The sequence below is a fragment of the Eulemur rufifrons genome, unplaced genomic scaffold, assembly GCF_041146395.1.
Source record: "Eulemur rufifrons isolate Redbay unplaced genomic scaffold, OSU_ERuf_1 scaffold_34, whole genome shotgun sequence".
NCBI classification, from domain to species: domain Eukaryota; kingdom Metazoa; phylum Chordata; class Mammalia; order Primates; family Lemuridae; genus Eulemur; species Eulemur rufifrons.
In genome coordinates, this window is record NW_027182817.1 from 3,218,138 (window position 1) to 3,227,500 (window position 9,363).

Genomic DNA, 9,363 nt, shown 5'->3' on the forward strand with positions numbered 1-9,363 from the left:
GAGCTGCTGCCCCGCAAGGACAGGGGAAGTCAGACACCCCTCCCTGATGGAGTCAGATTTTATAACAATGAGATACTGAATGTCCGACGGGCCTAAGGCCAGGCAAGACAAAGCTTAACGCATATCTAGCAGGCCAACCGTTTACTGAACTACAGGGCACTTGAGTTTTGGGTAAACTGTCCAGTGGCTTGTCTGTGATTAGCAGACCTCCTTACCTTAACTGAAAACATGATGCAAAGCCTTTAGGCAGAGGTTCATTTATGTCATCAATTGCAAATCAAAGAATCTTTAAACCCAGCTGTAAACCTGTAAACACCGCACCCTCCCTCCCCCGCCCCCCCCAACTGCCAGATGTCCTGCCTTTTCAGCGCAGACCAATGTACCCCTTCCATGTTTTGATTTGTGATTTTACATGTAATTCCTGTCTCCCTAAAATGTATGAAGCCAAACTGTAACCCACCCCACCACAATGGGTCCGCTTGCTCAAGGCTTCTTGGGCGTAGCTCTCTGGGCCATGATCACGGCCGTTGGGCTCAGAATAAAACTCTTTAAATTATTTTGCAGTGATTTGGGGTTCTTTTCCATGGACGAGTCAATCGTGTTCACATTATTTTAGCCTTGGGAGCTTTTTCTTTTCTATTATGTCTGATCCTGATCGCTAGCCAGGTATTCATTCATATTTTTGGTTGGTGGTGGTGCTCAAGCTCGTCTTTGTACGTCCCAAATTGGCGAAAGCCACCGTGAATATGTTTTACACCTTCCAAGAGCTAGCGCTTATTGCCGTATCATAACCAGGGCTCGCAGCAATTTTTCTTTTTTTTTTTTTTAAAGCTGCTTCCACTTTCTACCTGGGTATACATACGAGTATACCCTTTAAATGAATGCTTGCATCGAGGAACCAGGAAGTGGTTTTTGTTGTTGTTGCTGTTGTTGTTTTCCCCCAGTCATTTATCTGCTCCTCAACCCTCATTATTTATCTCTCTCACACACAGACACACACACACACACACACACACACACAAACACACACACCCCATCTCTGTAGAAAAGCTCACGGAGATTGTTCATCCACCGCGTGCTTTCTGTTGACAGTATCTGAGACGATAAGGAGCACCATGCATTCTGTTCTAAGAGAAAAATTGCATATATCAGTATGATTATATTTTACTTCTTGTGTGAATTTAGTGGATCTCATAAAAGCTGATCTTGATTTTCACAGCAGAGAAAAGTGGGCTTCTGTTTTGGTTTTGTTTTTGTTTTTCTGGAGGGGTGGTGTCTTCACATAAGTGATCATCTTTACAAGTATGCTATATCCGAGAAATTTCAGAAAGCTGCAAAGAGTGACTTGTTGACAATGCTTGCATTGAATGATGTATCTGAATCTGTGAATCGAAGGGGTCAGCATCTGACCAGAAAGCACTGTTAGAGGAAGAGGGGTTTCGGGTCTTTTCCTAAATTGTATCTGCCTAAGGCGGAAAATATTTCTGTTTCCCTATGACATGGTATTTTCCTCACAAGCAGTGTTAATGGCTCCATATGACTCTAGACTGGCTGCAGAGCAGAGACTCCATGGTCTCCACTACTTGACTCTGTCTGTCCAAGAATGGCCTCCACAGCTCTCCTCTGTGAGATATCCACTCTCAGAGGTGGCACGGTATGGTGGGTAGGGGGATATGCTGGATTTTGAAAACTCAGAGTTTGAACCCCAGTGCTTTATTTCTTAGCAACATGAACTTTGTCAGATCACATCACCCTGCTGAAGCCCAGTCACCTAAAGGGTAGAAAATGCAATGGATAGATTGACGCTTCTCTTCTCTTCTCCTCTCTTCTTTCTCTCTTTCTTTCTTTCCTTGTGTCTTCCTGTCTCTCTCTCTCTCTCTCTCTTTCTTTTTGTCTTTTTCTTTTTTTTCTTTTGACGGGCCCTCACTCTGTTCCCCAGACTAAAGTGCAGTACCATCATCATAGATCACTGCAACTTCAAACTCCTGGCCTCAAGCGATCCTTTCCCCCTAGGCTTCCCAAAGTGCTAGGATGCAGTTTTATTTTTATCTGTGACACCATGGGAGGAAATATCTTTTAGGGTCATAGGGTCAGAAATTTAGATCTCTTCTTTGAACTCATGGTAGCGGCTAACTGGGATTTTCAGTGTGTAAACGTAAGCCACTTGTAATTTCACCAGTACTCCCGTTACTTGTCATCTATTCAGGAGGTGAACTCTTCTTCCCCTACCATCTACTGTTCAAACGCGTTGGCCACAAGGATAATTTGAATATCAGATTCAGAGCACAAATAATTAAGGTCCTGTAGCGTTAATAAGTAAAAGGGGCCACACACAAACCTGTGGAAGTCTGTGTCCCTTCCAGTTTTTTATTTTGTTTGTTTGTTTGTTTGTTTTTGGGTCCCCCCCCCCCCCGAGACTGAGTCTCACTCTGTTGCCCGGGCTAGAGTGAGTGCCGTGGCGTCAGCCTAGCTCACAGCAATCTCAAACTCCTGGGCTCAGTCGATCCTCCTGCCTCAGGCTCCCCAGGAGCTGGGACCACAGGCATGTGCCACCATGCCCGGCTAATTTTTTTCTATATATTTTTAGTTGTCTGGACAATTTCTTTCTATATTTTTAGTAGAGACGGGGGCGGGGGGTCTCACTCTCGCTCGGGCTGGTCTCGAACTCCTGACTTTGAGCGATCCTCCCGCCTCGGCCTCCCAGAGTGCTAAGTTTACAGGCCTGAGCCAACGCGTCCGGCCTGTGTCCATTCTTTAATGTTGTGTGTTGCTCAGTTATGAAAAGGCAAGGGAACATAAAATCCGAGTTTTAGGGATGACTTATAGGCTCAGTATTCTTTTTTTTTTTTTTCCTCCTCTAAGCCTATGTGAATATCAAGGAGGGTAAAAAATTCAGTGTTCTCAGTTCAGTGCCCAACCAACCTCTGTTTCCAGAGTAAAAATTGAGCATCCTATTACACCTTTATTTCCCTTTGGTATGCTAAGGCCCAACTCGGCAGAGAGGTCACTGTTTATTCTCTTTGCTAAGATCACATGTGCCATAGTCTGTCTGCTTTGTCTCCTTTAGGGGTAATCATCCAATCTTACCCGGGCCCCTCACATCCTCGTGACAATAGGCCTCCTTGGTTTACTGAAATAGAAAAGACCGGCTCATCAGCAATGTTCGATCGGTTGCTTCAGAAACAAATGTTGTTCTGCTTTCTTTACTATGGTTTTTTTTTTTTCCTTCTTTCTTCCGTCAGACCCAATCCGATATAGGTGGGAGAGAAGGTAACCGGAGCCTCTTGAAAAACCGAAGTGAACCAAAGCGAGCTCACAGATTCAGATAGAAATCAGGAGGAAGAAAAATTGAGAGATAACATGGATTTTCTGTCTAGCGGGTGTTCTCACACTTCAATTTTACCAGAAGCGTTAGGTAGGATGACGATGACGATAATTGTGACAAACACTATTCTCATTGGACAGATAAGGAGGCAGGCTCAGAGTGACGAGTAACCTGGGCCTAAATAGATCGCTAAGAAGCATCATAGTGTGTTCCTTGGTTACGCTGTTTTGTGAAGCTCAAAAAGTTTGGGGTGCGCGTGCGCGTGCGTCCATGTGCGTACGCAATCATAGGTGTTCTAGTAAAACGGATACGAGGTAGGATTTCCCATACCTTCAATGATTTCATGTCCTGCAGGAACATAATGTTCCGGGATCAGGTTTTTATTCTGCCTTCTGTGCCACATGCTCAACATGCCTGTGACTTTACAGCCGAGACTTGCTCAGGGGGAGCCCATTCTCATCTTCTGGGAGGTTCTGCTAATCTTTAAAAGACAAGGACATAGGAAGATGATCCTATAACAACGACTGTGACCACGATTAAAGGCTTACTGTTTACCACGCGTGCTTCTGTGGGCTTTGCCTGCATTTGCTTTTTCACTCTGCACAATATCCCTGTGAGGTAGGCACCATGATTTCTGCATTTGCAGATGAAGAGGCTGAGGCTCAAGAGGATGTATGACTCGCCAAGTTACCAAACACGGAGTGTCGTCCAGGAAGCCAGTCCAGGCCCCCCGGCTCTGCAGCCACTCTGCAATGCTGATTCTGAGCCTGACCGTTTCATCACTGGTGGCTCCCTGAGAACCTTGACTCGGCCCCCTTCCTCAGTTCACTTGGGAAACATATTCATGTGTGTGTATTTCTCTCCTTCCCTCTCCCACCCCCCCCTCTCTGTTTTAGTTTTTATTATTTTGAAAAGTGCATAGAACGATAAAAACTTTAAAAGTAGGAAAAAGCTTACGGAACACGTAAGGACACAGAGAAAGAAAATATCTGTGTACAACAGTGCAACGCATTTGTGTTTTAAGTCGTGGTGTTGCAAAAGAGTCCAAAAGTTTAAAAGAAAGAAAAACAAACAAACAGACAAACAAACAAACAAACAAAAAAAAAAACCAAACCACCATGGAAAAGTTTATGAAGTGAAAACACTTACAGTAAGCTAAGGTTAATGTATTATTGAAGAAAGAAATTTCTAAAGGTAAATGTCGTGTGGCCTAAGTGTCCAGGGTTTATGAAAACCTACAGTAAGTAATGTCCTAGGCCTTCACATTCACTCACCACTCACCGCCAACTCACAGACTCACCCAGAGCAACCTCCCGCCCGCCCTGCAAGCTCCATTCACCGTAAGTGCCCTGGCCAGGTGTCCCACTGCACAGAAACCTATTAGACTGCATTTCTTCCCATTACTATCAGTAGTTGTACATTTCTTAGGACTGTAGGCCTACGATACACCTCCAGGCATAGTTAGGGGTTGGGAAGAGGAGGGAAGAGGCCATTCTTCATTTATTAATTGGGTAGCATGGGGGCAGGGGAGGCAGTTTCCTCCTTCTCCTCCTCGTCCCCCTTCTCTCTTGTTTTGCTTCTCCCTCTCTTGTTTTTCTTTATTCCCCTCCCAGTTCCCCCTTCCATCGTCTCGATGGATTTGGATGAGACGTAGACATTTTCTACGTCAGGCCTTAATCATACCGAGGGAGCAGGAGAAAAGTAAGCCGCCTACCATGACACGATGGAATGGAAGTTTGTCAGCCATTGACTGCTGTGGCATTCCGACATTTAGTGTCTTCAGGACATTCTATATTTCTGCTATCCCACTAGAATATATCTCCTCGATCACTACTGTGTGGCCACATCCCAGCTGTTTCGTGAGCCACCCTCAATGTTCGTGACAATGTAGTGTGGGGACTCCCTCCGTCTGGTGCCTTAAACTCGCACATTTGGGGTTTTGTATCAGGATAGCAAAGCGATCGCCTTTAAATAACCTGGCTGGCCATGGTGGCTCATGCCCGTGATCCCCGCAACTTGGGAGGCAGAGACGGGAGCGTGACTTGAGCCCAGCAGCTGGAGACCAGCCTGGGTAACACGATGAGACCTCATCTCTACCAACAAAAAAAAGAAAAATTATGGCGGGTGTGGCAGCATTTGCCTATAGTCCCAGCTACTCAGAAGGCTGAGGCAGAGAGGATCACTTAAGCCCTGGATTTGGAGCTTGCTGTGAGCTACAATCAGGCCAAGGCGGCCTGGGAGAGGACAGAGTGAAAGAAATCCTGTCTCAAAAAAGAAAAGAAAAGAAAAGAAAGAAAACAAGACCGATAACACAACACAACTTAGAAGACTTGGTGTTACTGAAAGCTCGGCCACTTGCCCACGAGGCCGAATAACGAGGACAAGCTGTTTGAGGAGGAAGGAAAGAGAGAGTCTATTTTGCCGGTAAAGGAGAAAATAGGGTAGACCTTCCCATCTCAAGCCTCCGAATTTCCCCGATCATAGGGCTAGGCAGAAATACAGAGCTTTTAATGAGGGGGGGGAGGGGTTCTCAGCTTTAGCGATGATTGTGGTTAATTATTTCAATCGTCCAGGCTCTGCCAAAAACAAAGCCTGTGAACTCTGCCGGCTGCCCACCTGGGGGGGGGGGGGCGGGGCAGGGGACCACTTGGGAGTTTTAAGAAAAGATTTAACCTGCCTTGGGGACATAGGCCAGACTACAAGCTCCCAAAAGTGGTGGTGGTGGTGGTGGTGGTGGTGGTGGGGAGCGTAAAACGACAGAACGTCTTTCTGTCCTTTATTGGTTTCTCCTTTTCCCCCCCCCCCCCAGGTGCCAAAAGACCTGAGACTGATGCCGAAAAGAAATAGGTACAGGCGCCCACGTGCACACACAAAGATATACGATCGAATACATCGTGTTGACAGTCGGGGAAACTGGAAGATGATGGGGAAGTATCACGAGCAACTTTGTATTTCTTCCAGGACAGGAAAATGGACACGAAGAGAAAAATTCATCGTTCTCGGCGTAGGATAAAAAGCCACATCTTGTTACTTAATATAATTCATTCTGTGATTTAAGTTTTTATACGATATGATATTCGATAAGCCTAAAAAACAAGATAAAAGAGAAACAAACAAAAGGGAAAAAATAAAAATAAAAAAGACGACGGGCAGAGGCCTACGGTCCCGGGAGGAGGCAGAGAGCGGGAGGAGGGGCGCCTCCCGCAGACAACAGGGCGGGTGGGCGGAGACCCGCTAGAGGCTAGGGCTGCCCCGGGCGGGCCCAGAGCTGCGGGCCCGGGAAGAAGAGGGTGGGACCGTCCGGACCGTGCTCTCCTCCCCGCCCTCCACACCTCCCGGGAGTCAGCTCTCAAACTCCCAACGTCACCTGACTTTCCGGATCCCGAGGTCTGATCAAAGTGGCCGCTAGGTGACACCCAGCAACCGCTGCCGGTGTCATCCTGAAAAGAACGGACCCTATGACTGACGGGGGTGGGGCGGGGTGGGGGTGGGGCGCACAGCGGGTGGCCCGGCCAGCTCCCCTTCCTCCTCGGAGCGGATCGGATCATCTGGAACTTTATCCAGAGAGGAGAGAGTGCCCCTGGGTGTGTGCTAGAAGCCGGAGGGTTGGGGCAGGGACCTACCCAAGAGAGAAGTAGAGTACAGGGAGTTTCAGAGTTGACCCACTCACGATCTCGCCCTGGTCAATACAAGAGTGGCAATATCTGTCACCGTGGAATGAACACTTGGTACCGAAGACCTTTGTCTATGCTGGCCCCCCTATGCCTAGGGGGGGGCATGTGGCCAGAATCTGACATCCTAAACGTCTTCGTAGAAAGAATTTGGGGGTGGGGGTGGGGGAGAGAGACAGAAAAAGAAAAGAGAGGGGGAAAGAAATGGCTGCCACAAAACTATCAGAACAGAGAAGCGACCGATAGGGCCTATCTGGTTAAGTTCTTTCCCTACCCAGAGAACGACTTGACGTAGCTGACGTCACTGCAGTCAGGCCACGTTCCGGTGGACACAGAGAGTCAGGGATAGAATTTCACGCTCGGCACTGTCTCTCGTGACAGCGGGAAGGTGGAGGGTGGCTGAGGGTTCTATGCTCCTTTATCACACACCGTCAGGTAGGTCAGGTAAAATTGAGGACAGATTTCCAGTGTTTCGAGAAAGGAAGAGCACTCGTGCAGGCCATCTATCTGTACGTGGGAGAGTGTCCCCGAAAAGTGGCTTTCAGTGCCGGGATGTGCCTAGGCCAAGAAGGTACACGATCCTGAGTGAGAATGGTCCGTCCCATAGAGTCAGTCGGTAGGAGGCCACCGGTCGAGACGGAACTGCCCCCCCCACACCCGCCCCCGCCCCACAGAGCAGACAGACTCAGAATGGAGTCACTCGGTGCCAGTGCCCTGCCCGGGTGCCCCATCATTCAACCGAACTGGGAAACAGGTGGGCTTTCCGACCCTCGGGAGGGAGCTTCACGGCGGGCGGACAGATCAGAAGGGGCCCGGCTCCCTTGAGCGGGCAGGCTGGGGACGGTCGGTGGGGTCTCTTGACAGGAGGCACCACGGAACCCTTGAGGCAATGTCGGGGGCACCTATGTTGCGGTCCAAAGCTAGCGTCTGAGAAGTCGTCCCGAAAGAATGATGGCGTCAACAAGTCCCCTCCGTTCAAGAAACGAGATTCATTTCTAGAGGAGGGCCACCCACGCGGGAGAACCGTAGGCTTCCTGTGGACATTCTCTTCAAAAGGCAATTCACTCAGCGGAGTGAAAACCGGAAAAATCGCTGTCCTCCGACGCAGCTGCAGAGAAAAGATGGCACCAAAATCAATGAAACACACACACACACACACACACACACACAAACACACCTCCTCCCATCTGAACGAGCACTCCGGACGGTCACATAGGGAGAGCGACGGGCTCTCTTCCCACCCTGTGGTTTTCTACCTTTCGTTGCGGTTTTTTCCCTCAGTGGATAGAGGAGGAGACACAGGGGGCTCAGCCGGCATGCGAGTGGGTTTATCATCCTCTGTGAGTATCAACACGCGACACCACCTAAGTGAAGGAACACACCGGTGTTTCATGTCATGTGGCTCAATGCCTGGCAGATACGAGCCTTTGCAGGCCTCCTCGTGATCGACAGGACGTCGCCTTGGACACGGACACATCTTGTCCCTCCCTCCCGAGGCGATAGGCGGTTCCGTACCTCCTCGGGGCCAGGGCACAGTCTGCCTAGGCACCTACAACACGTGTGGCAACAGCCTCGATGGCTCTGCCATGAGAACGAACTCCCGTGGCACGGGGGTGGGGTGGGGGGGGTCGGGTGCTGAAGAATTCAGCTGAGTGAAGGAATGCCACGGGATTCAGAGTGCCATCGGTGGGCTGAGAGGCGAGCAGGGCGGGCTTTGAAAGGGTAACATTCTCCCTGCCTTCCGTCTGTCTGTGAATACAGAACGTACACGCCAGGCGGGGTGGCTCACGCCTGTAATCCTAGCACTCTGGGAGGTAGAGGCGGGTGGATCGCTCAAGGTCGGGAGTTCGAGACCAGCCTGAGCAAGAGCGAGACCCCCATCTCTACTAAAAATAGAAAGAAACTATATATCTAAAAATATATACAGAAACAGTATCTAAAAATATATACAGAAAAATATTAGCCGGGCACGGTGGCGCATGCCTGTAGTCCCAGGTACTCGGGAGGCTGGGGCAGTAGGATCGCTTGAGCCCAGGAGTTTGAGGTTGCTGTGAGCTAGGCTGACGCCACGGCACTCTAGTCTGGGCAACAGAGTGAGACTCTGTTTCAAAAAAAAAAAAAAAAAAAAAAAAAAATATATATATATATATATATATATATACACACACACACACACACACACACACACACACGTATATCCAATTAGCTGGGCATGCTGGCACATGCCTGTAATCCCAGCTACTCGGGAGGCTGAGGCAGTCTGATCGCTTGAGCCCAGGAGTTTGAGATTGCTGTGAGCTAGGCTGACGCCATGGCACTCTAGCCAGGGCAACAGAACGAGAGACTCTGTCAGAAAGAAAAGAAGAG